Source organism: Pholis gunnellus, assembly GCF_910591455.1.
Source record: "Pholis gunnellus genome assembly, chromosome: 19".
Lineage (NCBI taxonomy): Eukaryota > Metazoa > Chordata > Actinopteri > Perciformes > Pholidae > Pholis > Pholis gunnellus.
The window spans coordinates 5,293,588-5,304,669 of NC_136546.1; positions in this window are offsets into that span (position 1 = coordinate 5,293,588).

An 11,082-nucleotide genomic window follows, 5' to 3' on the forward strand; every position below is an offset into this window, starting at 1 on the left:
CGCTCCCATACAGCTAAACTGCATTTCCAGTTACATCTCGAGGGATTCCCCCGCATTACGGTTGCCGTTTTGAACACATGGTTTGCGTGGTTAACTGAAACAAAAACGCAGAAAAAACCACTAGGTTTAGTCAGGGACGTAAATCAAAATAAGTCAACGTTGACTTTTGGTTTCACACAGGACACGAAAAGCGTTTTTTAGACCCGTCCCAACCACCTGGACGTCCTCCCTACACGGACTTCTGCAGATCATGATTACAAACATATTTGTGATACGTCAAAAACAAACGTAATCTGGGGGAAAATACATGACAATGCATTTTTGATGTATGTAAACAATTTTTTTTAGGAAAGCAGGTTGTTCCCGCAGCAAAAAACAAACAAAAAAACCCACTGTGCACAACCTGCTCAGCTCCAAACAGCAGAAAAACTAAATTAGCAACTATCTGATGAACATAGTAGGCCCATAGCATTTAGCAAGAGACAGACATTTCTTTCTCAGGAGTTGGTGGAGACCAAAACAGAGCTCAAAGGAGAGTAGATATTGGATTTACAGTCAGGCGGCCAGAAACTCAACTCCAAATGAATGCTAACATCGCTCTGTGTCTGTTGGACAGGAAACTGTTTGCTAACATGGGCACCACAACAAGGTTATACGGTGATATGCTAATGTTTACAGCTTGTTGTGCTGTCTTAAAGTGGCCCCCAGAAAATGAAATCTCAGCACTGCACAAAGTTGACAGTAACACGTTAATTAGGATTCATTATATTGGGTTTTATTTTTATAGCTCCGGCCATTGATTTTATTGGTACTACAGTAAGTGGGCCTACAATAAACCAATATGTAACCAGGAGGTCAGGCTACAAGCTGTTGTGGATAATAACATGTTTTACCAGTAGGTCTATCCTTTGTTTTCTCTTCCAAATACCTCGTGCACAACTTGCCTGAACATCTGACTGCTCGGGTTTCCTAACAATGTTAACTGGTGGAACCAATGGAGCCATGTAAAATAAAACCAGAGTAGCAATAAACCACAGTTTGCCTCTGAGTGCAGGTAAACGCACAGGTTTTTATGGTGCGTTGTTGTTTATTCGACTTCTGAAAGTTCAGCCAACAAAAATCTGACTCAACCTCGCCCCCGTCTTTCCAGGCTAAAAATAGAGCAGGGCTAGCATGAGGCCTGATACTGACACCAGGCAGCTCCAGGTGGATTCTGCCTTCCCAATGGTGTTGACATCTCAGCTCTCATCTCTTTCTCGCTGATTCCTCGAGGTGGAGGTGGGTGGTGCTAGCTCCCTGACAGTGATTATAGCGGATGGTGGTGATGGTGGCCACATGTAGGTGGAACTTACTCATTCAGGCCAAGTCTATTGCAGAACAGACACAAAACTGCATTCATCTCTGTCCAAAAAAAACCCAAAACGTGTTGAGACAAACAAGTAGAAAACACATTTTGCAGACATTTAGAGTGTTTCTGTCAAAGTATATTTTCATGAAAGACTGAGCTCTTAAGATAAATTTAGGTCCTTTCATATACCCACTTCAAAAGACAGCAGTGCAAAATGTTTGCTGCCCCACAGCTAAGAGCTCCGGTTAGGTCAGGGTTTAAAAAAAAAAAAAGAAAAAGCTTCAGAGTGCCTTTAGCCCCCGGCTAATTTCCCTGATTGCGATATAAAAAAAAGTGTGCCGAGGTCACAGCATGTACAAACAGAGCTCTTTCAGCGGAGACATTTTGCTGAATACTTAGCTAATTCAACAGTATTTCAATCTGTGTAGCGTATCTGCCGAATCAGACAGAGCGGCGGCGGTAGCTGGCAAGAGAAGCAGCGAGTGGGAGAGAGTCAGGGGAACAGAGAGAATGCGTCAGCTGTCCAAGAGGTTATGGTTGTACCCGCTGCTGCCAAGTGTAATGAGGGTGCTGCACAATGACCACCGATCCACACACACACACACACACACACACACACACACACACACACACACACACACACACACACACACACACACACACACACACACACACACACACACACACACACACAGGCTTCCAATGATTTCACTAAACTTTCTCTTTCTGTTTGGGAACACTCTGTGACCTCATAGCACCGTGACACAAGTGCTTCTTAAAAGATCATTTCATTCAAAACGACTTAAAAATACCCGCTCATTTGAAGACGCCATATAAAGAAACAGCTTCCAGTCATCTCAACAAAGAGCAGCTGATGTCATCCCAGCTGAAGAATCGGAACACGTAACAAGTTTTGGAGTCAGGGTAACATTTCCGTGGGATATTTTGGAGCGTCACGCTGCATTTCTTTGGTGGTGCTCCACCTCGACACGAGACTCCAAAGACACATTGCAGGTTGGAGTTTCATTTTTATGCCGTCCTCAATTCCCCAAATTGTAGACATATGTGATTTCAGCTGTAGTTATCCAGGTTTGAGAACATTCTTTCTTTCCTCCTGTCACCATTTTACAGTAAATTACCACAGCAAAGGGGAGGAAAGGAAACCTGTGGGAAGGAAATGAACGCAAAAGGACCACAGGAAAAGTAAGGGGGAAGGAAAGGGAGGACAAATGAAAGGAGGGAAAGGCATGGGAAAGGAAATGGAAGAAAAGTCAAGGTATGGAGAGGAAAAAGAAAGACAGGGGACAGTCAAATTGAAGGAAATGGAAAGTATGGAAAAAGAAAGAAAGGAAGGAAAAGAAAAGGGAAGGAAAGGTGTTGAGACGTGTTTCGCCATTTCAGTCCCAGTTCATGAGAGGATGAGTCTATCATTCTCCCCTGGCAAGGTCTATGTCCCGTGTCCTTGGGCTCTAGATTGCTTGGATCTGTCATACTGGGCAGGAGACAAATTCCATCAGCAGATGTCATGGTACTGTTGTGGGTAAGGGACCTTGAATGATGGGTACATATTCTGTTGCACTCACAGCCCACTGGAAGGTGAGCCAAAATCACAGCGAGACATTTGCTGGAATAAGAGCAAACGGATTGTCCGAACAATCTAGTGCAAAGCAACGGTGAGGAACTACCCAAACGACGCGGATTATGCCCTCTACTGACCACCATCTCAAAGGATGCCTAAAAGTTCCATTTGAACAGAATAACAGGAGTACAGACACTGAGATAATGAGGACATGTTCTCTTGTTTTAGTTTTGGGGCAAAATGATTGCCAAGAGAAGGTAACAGAGATACTAACATGAACAGTTTATATACACCTGGTGTGCTCCCAGATTGCCTACCATCATGACATCAGCTGTTAATGAGTGTGTTCAGGGATCGCAGGTGTCGAGCTTGCTACTACATGAGGTGTTTGTATTAAATACTGACTGACTGACTGGGTTTGGATGCTTATGATACAGCCTATGACCATTGTCTGAGGAAGCGATTCATTTGATTGTTTTCGCATATTCTCCCAATTCCATCTCCTCAGAGTCATGACTTGACTGTATAAAAAGGTGGAGGACATGACAACTCTCCCAAAGTGAAGCCAAAAAGTCTCCATCGCCCTCTGGTGGCTGGCTGCAGTTTAGGTAATAAACCCCCCGCCCCCCCTTCCATGTTAGTTGATGAGACATGGGCCAAACTAAAAGAAATCAGAGGACGTAGAAAGAATGCAGAGTAGGTAAGATATAGCGAGCGTCCAATGTACAAAGACTGAGTCTCACGGCCCTTTGCAGCATGCTGTCCCCCATCTGTCCCCCTTTCCTATCCAATATCTGTCTATCCAATAAAAGCAATTAAAAAAAAGCCCAAAATGTATCATCTGAAATACATTTTCCCCAAAGAAATGTGTTGTTATCACGCTGGTGTATGTTCAAGTGTTCCTTTTTTTTTGAGAAATTTGGTTTTAATTCGTTATTTGTTGCTATACGAAGGGGGCGGGACGTCTTGATGGACAGCCTTGATTGACAGCCGCTCTGAGTGAAGTAGTCGCGGCACCAGAGGCTCAGGAAACGTACTTAGAATAGGAACGTTGAAAGGAGATCTACTTTAACTTTCAACTATCCATAACCATCTGTTTCTGACATAGACTGTATATACAAATCTATTGTTTCATACAGTCACTGACCATGTGGCTAGCTAGCTTAGCACCAGTACCACTGACTTAGAAAGGTTAGCCAGCGCTGTCGGACTGTCGTCTGTGTCCATACCAGACACGCAGAGTATGTGTAATAGAACATACGTCAATTTGACCATAAATAAGTGACGTCACCAGAAGCAAAATTGCAGGTATTTTGGCTTTCCTTTTATACATTGGGAGCAAGAAAGAGACCGTCGTCCATCTATTTCTACAGTCCATGCTCAGAGTCAGTGAGACTGCTACAGGCTGCTACAATGTTGCCAATCCCTCTCAACAGCGCCAGTTTAAAAGTGCACCCTGCTGTCAGGCTCGTGTAATGCTACAAGCAGCATCAGGCCCATAACATCATTTTGTCAGGAACGGATCCAGATTTATTGCCTATAATTCCCCCCAAAATGTTGAATTTTTGTACATTAGCACATCTATTACATGTACTACTTAATAATGTATTCTGGCACCTGTCGCTGAAGCTGAAGGCTATAGAGCCACCTCTTCTCTCGCGCTCCCTGTGCTGTTGTTGCAATTGATCTTACCCTCCAGGATCAATTAACTTGTCTTGGAGAACTGATCCACCGCTCCCATTATGTGGAGTAACTCCACGTTTATATTGCTTAAATAATACCAGGTTAACAAAGGTTGGTTTAATAAATTAGCACATATACCACTAACTCTAGAACCTCAATTGATCTCCTTCTCTAGTAGTTTATATGAATAGAGTCCCACTAGATTCAGGACCTTCCTACTGAGGAGAGTTGTGGCTAAGTCCTCAGCAGTAAACCACCTCAGAGACAGGTTGGCCATGATTAATGTGAGTATATGGTGATATCTTTTTTTTTTCTCGGGCTATTTCATTTTCATCGTCATTCTCAGACACAAAAAAATTAGAATATCCAACGTCAACAGCATACAGGCTAAAATCTGTGGTTGTCAGTGCACAAGTGTCTTTCCTACAAGGTTTTTAGTAATAGAGGGTTTGATCTTCTGACTTTTTGTGTATGAGCCAGTGTTGTTCTCACTCAGACCTTTTTCAAAGTTTCCAGAATTCACTGCAGAGACCAACACCGCTAAAGATTATTAAAAATTGTATTAATTCACATAAGGAACAAAAATAATTCAGTGTCTGTTTCTTTGTGTAGATGTGACCTCAGGTCATGGCGACGGATGGTGTTAAATCTCAGACGTGTCTTTCAAAATAAATATGCTATTGTCGGAAAATGTGGAGCAGTCAGACAGTTGACTTCATTTTTTTCATTTCACACTCGACATATTCTCAGTCAATTACAAGTGATGCCAGAAGATGACCCCAGTAGCCCACATTATCTCAGTGAAGGTCTTTAATTTTTCTTTTTACGACGCTTAATATTGTCTAAAAATCATTGGCTGTGAATACTGACATCATTTATAAAGTCACTATGATTTCACGCAGTCTTTCTCACTCCCAACTCGTCAAACACGGCAGCTTGGTCAGAGGCCCTTCACGTCAAACTATGACGCTCTGCGTGACCACAGTTATGATGGGAGTAAAGGAGGAAGTCAGGTTAAAGAGCGATGAAGTCCCCAGATGTGGGCTAAAGTGATAAATGAGTGATTGTAATATATCAAGGGCGGATTTAATGGGGTTCTCGGGCCGTAAGTTTTTACTAGGGAGCCCACTTTTTAATAATGACAAACCATCGCGACCCAATGAACAATAGACCTCATCTATAAATAAGCGTTTCTGTGTGTAAATGAACAGTCCTGATCATTTCCACTGGCATTTCCCCGTCGCCTTATTATCTTGAATGTATCTGGCCATTTCCAAGAGATGCATTTTTGAAAAACAACAACTTTGTTTGTGTTATTGAAAACTTTGAAATACTTTATAAATGAGACAAAATAAATGCGTTCAGGCGGAGTTCACGGGCTATCTCATTCTTTTAATTTCTCATTCCTCTCATCAGCAAAACAATCAGTATGTATGTGAGCCTTTAATATTAGATTCAATGTTCAAAGATGTGCTGCAGATATAAATGTTAAATAAAAGACTGTGGAAACAAGTCATTCCCAAGTCTTTGGGAATGACTGTTTAGGATGTTTAGATTATCTCCACAATTTAAGAAGTTTTTAAGACATAATAACCTCATAGCACCAAACCCATCTGTGAACTCTTGCCAAATTGAAAGAAATGAAAGCCATTTTAAGATAGAAATGAATGGCTTTTAGTCAACTTTTCTGGGGTTTTTCTTACTCCTTAAAAACTGAAAATCTGAATATATTAAAACCCATTCATTTATCTAATACATGTATAATTTAACCATTAAAATTAAATGCATTGCTAATCATGGTTACATTTATTTTTAAGTCAACTACTGAATGAGAGATTCCATCTCGCCGTGTGAATAGTTTTCTGAATAATCATTTTTTTTTACAAAAGAAAATCCACCTGGCAATCATTTTATTAAAAATCCTGTCCTGGTCTGCTGACAGGCCTTCCAGTATTTATGTAGCTCTCTTATTAATAGCACACCAAGTTTTATCTTACAATACAAATGCAAGATTTTCCACCAATGCAGCAGATTAATTAATTTGTTCGTCACCTCCAGGGTATGCAGTCATTTCGTCTTTGGGGAAAAGCAGCGCATGAACTCACAAAGGTTGTGTTTCCCACACAGACGGGAATCTGAGATGGTAGTTATCTTTTCATAGGCTGACAGGAGAGAAAACACAACCCACGCTCAGAGGTTTAACCCCTCTCAAACTTCTAAGTCTCTGGAGAACAGCCAGTCCGATGACAGGCTACACCCACTTCTTATTGGGGCTCACAATTTACTATGGGGATGGGATGAATCTGGGCACATACGCTCATCAATAGCATTCTTGTGGACAGCAGGACTTCTCACAACCTTGTCTAAAGTCCGCAGATTGTTTGTATTTTCCAGTTTATTTAACCTTTATAGAATGAGGTAGACCCCCAGAGATTTTCCTTTTTGTCACGCTGCCTTGAAAGCCACATCAAATTCGGGAGCAGTGCAACCTAATCAAGACCAGAGTGTGTTTCTTTCAAGATACGCTATATTGGCTTTTGGCTTCGGGGGCCTCGAGGTTTTAAGAATTTCGCCACTTTTTGTGTGGCATACAGGCGAGATATGCACCTTGGATGACAGTCACAGGAATCCGGTGTTTGTGGCAATTTATTGAGGACAAGACATTTCAGACGTTCCGCTGGCATCGCCGGTGACGGCACCATTGCGTCTGACCTGGCATGTCAGCGCTTTTCGTTAGCTACTCGCTGAAGGATTCTCTTGGCTGGCCATGTGGACAGCTCGAAAGGTTCTGTCCACATCTACTTCCTTAGCAGACATCCACATTTCTTGCCTGTTAAGGTGGCAGTGCACACCATTAGCTTAAACCGTGACAACTTGTCATATGGTTCCCTGGCTCGAGAGTATGGATGGATTACTGATGGGTCTAGTGGGCACAGGCCCTGGGGCCCAAGGCCTTAGGGGGCCCTTGGACCCCTGAAGTGACTGTTAACATTTCTTGCAGGACAGTCACTCAAAAAACTACAGTCTCTTTAAGATGTGTCAAGGCCCCAGATACAATACGACCAGATAGAGGCAAAGAACAAGAGACGCAAAATTACTAGAAATACATGCAAGATGACCACAAAGGGACGCAAACCATCTACAGAGACACAAAGGGACAACAAAGTGACAACTACAAAGAGATGCAAAATGACTTTAAAGAGATGAAAAACAACTGCAGGGAAAGAAATATAACCACAAAGTGCCACAGAACAAGAACAAACAGAAAAACAACTATAGAGAGATGCAAAAGGATGCATAACAACTCCAGAGACACAAAACGGACACAACGGCCAACTAATAAGAGACAAATGTTACACTGCAATGTTACACAAAACAACTACAAGGAGAGAAAAAAAGACAAGCAAAATGAATACAAAGACATTTTATAATGACCACCCACGATAGGATACAAAACAACTACAAAGACACAAAGCAACCACAAAGTGACACAAACACTACAACGGGATGAAAAATGACTACAAAGGGATGCAAAATGACCACAAAGGGATGCAAAATAACTAAAGAGACACAGCAGCAACAAAAAAAAACCTACTGCCTTAACTTTCTCATAATCTGTCCAGTGTTGCCTTTTGGCTGGGTGTTGAAAAGCAAGATTTGACCGTCTACTCAGCCTGTGAAAAGAGAAAATAAGCTGGTGCTCATGCTACATGATTACCTCATGAATCATTTACATTCTGGAAAAGAAAACACAGAGCGAGAATTGATAGAAAACTAGCGTAGTCTGCACAGGTCAAATTTTCCATGTATAATTAGAGCTGTGAATCAATACCTGTAATTACCCTCACTGTGCTGCTTTTGACTCTCAGCCCTGCAGTGAAAAGGGATCAGTCCTTTCAAGCTTTTGTTTTGCACCGCGTTGGATTGGTAATGAAATACAGACAGGAATGTGTTGCATTGCAGAGCCCTCCATAAATGAGGGTCAAATTCCTAATTCCAGGATTATTTTGAAAAGGCTGTGATATTATTTTCTTGTGAAGTCTTGACATCTACACTTATACCCGCTTATGGTAATGTGAATCCAAAGTCACAATGTTCAGAATGAGTGGGCTATGCTTAGAGGACCTTTTCCCCTCACGGTCTAGGGAAAAGAGCACGTTCACATCAAGCCCTCCCCATGCTTTACTTACAGTATATTTGACATGTGGAGCTGCAGGCTAACCATCTGCAATGGAAGGGCCGGCTCACAGAAGCACTTTGTTTCTCCACAACCCTTGTATCAATACATATAAATGTGGCAATACTTTCAGGCTTCATGTTTATGCATGACTGCGCCTTAGCTAAGATCTTTTTTGCATGGCGAGAAAAGCTTGCGGTTCAAGAGTCTGTAAATAGTCTCTAAGCTGTCCTGTGTGGGAGGACTGGTGGAGGTTGGTGAACCCAAAAAGAATGGCGAGCTACACTAAATGTCTTGCCGGTACACCTGAATCGCATTAAACCCATTATCTTTGGTCATCCACTCAGCCTGTATCTATTTTTCATAGCTGGTACATCAGAGGATGGACTGGAAATGGATCTGCCTTTTATTGTGAAATACATGGGGGCTTATTGAGAATCACGTTTTTCAGTGTTAGGATTAAGTGAGGTGGACGATTATGGAAATCTATTGGGTGAATATCTAGAGGATTTAACATTGATTTTCAGTCCAGCACAAGTTTACTGGCTGCTGATTGGTTTTTTTGAGCCGAGTGGAAATTTGTAAAGAGCTCCAATGGCACTTGCAAATCATATATTGCCAAGCCCAACCGTTTTTTAAGCTGCACTAATCGATATTTTTTAAATTGGCTCGATCGTTTTAGTGTGATGTGAAAGTTTTCATGCGTAGTGAGAATACCATACAGAATGATCCACCAACTCAGCAGTTTCCCTCAGAGCTGGCTGTTTAGCCTCTTTTACTTTATTGTTTTGGTCTTCCTGCCCACAAACTTGCCCAACAGGTAGCAGTTTTTCAGAATAAAAGCTCTGATAAACCCGCTGTACTCTACCTTTTCAGCACCAAACCACAGACAGACACAGTTAGCGACATAGTGGAGAATTTAGCAGCTAAAGAGGCAGATATTTTTCTAATGTTATGCCCCGGCCTACAGGGGAAACCTGCCGAGGCATGAAAAATGAGACTCCCCTCTTTGCAACCAGCACCAACAAGAGATTTTCAACCCAGAAATTATTTATTTCTCACAACTTTTGGGACACTTAAGCTTCAGGGTGGGCAAACAGCACAGTAACAAACAAAATGGAACTAAATCAATTCAACCTATAATTACCTCCCCATAACGTTAACACAAAACCTGAAAAATGAACGATCACATAAAAATGCCACCCAGCACTATGGATCCCAGGGCTGCTACATACTGCAGAATACTATGTAGAATATTGCAGAGATAGTTGGAGAGAGAAGAGCCCGCAGAAGCCGGCCCACCCGTTTCCAATGTGATCAGCCGGTTAAATGGGCATTATCTGTGGTTATCGGCACCAGTCTAATGCTTCAGATGGGCCCAACCTACACACCTACCACGTTGTGAATGTAAAAGTTGTGAATTGAAACAAAACCACTTTCAGTTTGGAATGGAAAACGTCTTTGTTAGGTTTAGGAAAAGATTGTTTTGGTTTAAAATAGGTACGTTTTGTTAAGTAACTTGCATTAGTTAAGTACACCAGCTACGTAACAAAAGTACGGTAAAATATAGTCCTATGTTTTTGCTTGATCCAACCTTCCACCCCCGACCTCCTCATTACGCGGACTGATCTGACCACCGCCTTTGCTCCCGTCATCATCACTACGTCCATCACTTATCACTGAACAACCACGTGACTAGATAATAACAGCCGTCTGAAGCTACTAGTGTGTTGCGGGCTTCTTCTAACACATATCTACTAGGCTGGTAACATTCAAAGCTGGTGGAGCACCATTAAACACATAGACCCCCCCCAGCTGTCAAGCTAGCAGCCTTTGGAAGATTCCAGTGAAGCACAAGCAACCAGGTAGATAGGTAGACAGTCAGGACGGCATGAAATTGAACATGATATTACAGTCCTTCCACAGCCACAGAAACCTGATTATTGTCTTTTTTTTTTTTTTGGCAGAGCATTTGATTTATTGATTGCTGTCGGGATGTAATGAGAATTTCAACAAATACAACATGTTTTTTTCTTCTAAAAGACATTCCCCAGCCCCGGCTTTAAGTTAGTGCCTGGAAAGCTAACGCTATCTAACAAGCAAGGGGCAACCTTTTGAAGAGGTCAAAGACTTTTGCTTCCACCAAACAGCTGAGATTAATTCTGCCTCTAGAGCAGCCTTGCCTCCATGTAATGTTTGTTGAACTAAAAGTCAGCCTGCTCTTTAACTCCCCTCTAACTAGAATCGTTTCACTCACCGCCAAACCCTGAGATTACCTGCAACCTGAGCCTAATG